Consider the following 2,742-nt stretch of genomic DNA (forward strand, 5'->3'; position numbering starts at 1 on the left):
TCCTAAGAGCGCAAAAGGGGAAGACATAATCGTGCGAGGAACAAGCGAGTCGTGCAACCACGCTCGGCATGATCATGTCCGGCCCGTGCCCTCCCTAAGTTTTATAAAATGCAAGCCAGTGAAAATTAGTGGCACACGCATGGGCATGCTCGATCCCAGCGTGAAGCCGGAAAACTATAGGAAAATTGTTTCCCTTACTCCAAAATAAACAATTTGGCAACATGAGATAAGAAATAACACCACTGAAACATCAAATGCACAAAAAAACACCTTCAGAGACACCAAATAAAGCAAACCACAGCATATAAATAAAGATTAAAACACAAAGAAAAAAAACCAAAACCCCAATTACACAAACAAAAGGAAACAAAACAACTTGGGTTGCATCCCAAGAAGCGCTTGTTTTACATCACTAGCTTGACATACCTGTGCAGTCCTTATGGAGGTTCATGGAATCGAGACCTCTCATTGCCACTTAAGACACAGCTGTAAGAATATGGTAACAATAAATTAATCAAACTATTCTCATCGAAAGTCCAATAAGATGAATGATTGGAGGCTTTAGGATAAGATGGTGATGTGGGTGGCTTCTTCCTCTTGGTGGTCACTTTTTTCCACCATTGACTCGCTTGGGAGACTTTCTTCTTTAGTAGCTCAGGGGCACAGGCGCCTCAACCATCGCTACTTCCTGACATTGTGATTCCTCTACTACCTTCTATATGACCTCATCCTCAAGAGGGTTATCCTCTAGTAGCTCAGATAGCTCATCCTTCATAAAGGTGTCCTGCACAATATCAGAAACTAAACCATTAATAACATCCACACAATAACAAGTATCATCAAAATCCATGGTGGGCCTCATAGAGTCTTGAAGCTTGAATATGATTTCTTCCTCACTCACTTGAAGTGCTAACTGACCATCCTTGACATGAATGAGAGCTTTTGAAGTTGCCAAAAATGGTCTCCCTAGGATCAGTGGCACCTCTACCTTGTCATAAACATCCAGATTGACAAAATCCACTGGGAATATGAATTTGTCCACCTTCACTATAACATCTTCAATTATTCCTCACGGTTGTCTGTTGGACCTGTCTGCCAGTTGTAGAGTCTTGGTAGTGGGTTTTTGGCTCCTAAGCCCAAGCCTTTTGAAAATATCTTGTAGGGCATGAGGTTGATGCTAGCTCCAAAGTTAGCAAGAGCTTTCTCATCCACTAATCCTCCAATAATACAAGGAATGATGAACCCACCAAGATCCTTCTCCTTCTTGGGGAGTTTGTTAGTGATCAAGGCCAAACATTTTCACTAAGTGTCACCAAAGACACTTCTTGTAATTTTCTCTTGTCCGTGAGCAGTACCTTCAAGAACTTAGCATATATTGGCATTTGAGCAAGAGCCTCGACAAATTGAACATTAATGTGCAAGGTCTTGAACATATCCAAGAATTTATTGTACTGCTCTGCATGTTGATCTTTCTTCAATTTTTCAGGTTAAGGAAGCTTAGGGCAGTATTCACGTAGCTCAGTTTTCCCTTTATCCTCTCCTTTTGCCATCTCTCTCACATTTTCACTTAAATCAATTACCGCCGGCGGTGCAACATTTTCTATCCCAGGTTCCTTCATAATAGGACTAGAAAGTTCCTTTATACTTCTTAAGATGACACCCTTCAGAGATTCCTTAGGGTGTTGCTCAGGAGGGAGCCTGGGAGCCTTCTTCGATCAACTTAGACATTTGGGTCGTTTGGTGCTTGAGGGTCCTCACAGTAGCATCAGTATTCCTCATCATCTCTTCATAACCCAAGAGACGGGTCTCGGTGCTCTTGATGAATTGGGTTAACAACCAGACAAGCTCATTGGATAGCTCTACAGAGGAAGAAGATGATGGTTGCTGTGCTTAGAGGGGAGGTTTATACTATTGTTGTGCTCCTTGCCCCTACAATGGTTGGCTCCATGAGAAATTTAGATGATTTCTCCATCTTGGGTTACAGGTGTTACTGTACGGATTGTTCAAAAATCAATGATTCTGTCCCACAAAGTCTACCTGCTAGAACTGCCCAGTACTCACTTAAGTAGAACCACTAGGGTTACCTGTAGGCCACCAACGATCACTAGGAGTTCCCGACACGGGAGTCAATTGCATGGCATCTAATCTCTTGGTAATCGCTTCAACTTGTGCAACTAAAGTGGTGACGGCATCAACTTGATAAATCCCGGCTGCTTTTGCGAGTTTGTTCCTCTCAGAACTCCACTAGTACCCATTGTTTGCCATTTCCTCAATCAAAGTATAGGCTGCACTTGGTTGCTTGTTACATAGCGATCCCCCATAGGCAGCATCAGCTTAGTTTTAATGTTTAGCCCATTGTAGAAAATTTGGATTTGTATCCACTCCACTATTCCATGCTGTGGGCATTTCCTCATCATCTCCTTATACCTCTCCCAAGTATCGTATGAGGTTTCAGACTCTATTTGTAAGAAGGATGAAATGTCACTTCTTAATTGAGTGATCTTGGTGTGATGAAAATATCTTGCAATGAAAATTTTGGAGACCTACTACCAAGTTATAAGTGATCCCCGCGGCAAGGAGCTTAGCCACTGCTTGGCCCTTCCTCGCAACGAAAATGGGAAGAGTCTGAGATGAATAGCATCTTCAGACACATTACTCGCCTAAAATGTGTTACAAATCTCCATGAAATTTATCAGGTGTTCATACGGTCTTCATCCTGAAACCCATCAAACTGGCACATCT

General features: G+C 42.3%; 1 non-coding gene across 1 annotated transcript; it reads left to right on the forward strand.

The window, feature by feature from the left end:
• Positions 1 to 2,388: 2,388 nt before the first annotated feature.
• LOC120266184 lies at positions 2,389 to 2,494 on the forward strand. The gene has a single exon (XR_005538026.1). It is a non-coding gene; the product is annotated as a small nucleolar RNA R71 (small nucleolar RNA).
• Positions 2,495 to 2,742: the final 248 nt, after the last annotated feature.

Source organism: Dioscorea cayenensis, chromosome 7, assembly GCF_009730915.1.
Source record: "Dioscorea cayenensis subsp. rotundata cultivar TDr96_F1 chromosome 7, TDr96_F1_v2_PseudoChromosome.rev07_lg8_w22 25.fasta, whole genome shotgun sequence".
NCBI classification, from domain to species: domain Eukaryota; kingdom Viridiplantae; phylum Streptophyta; class Magnoliopsida; order Dioscoreales; family Dioscoreaceae; genus Dioscorea; species Dioscorea cayenensis.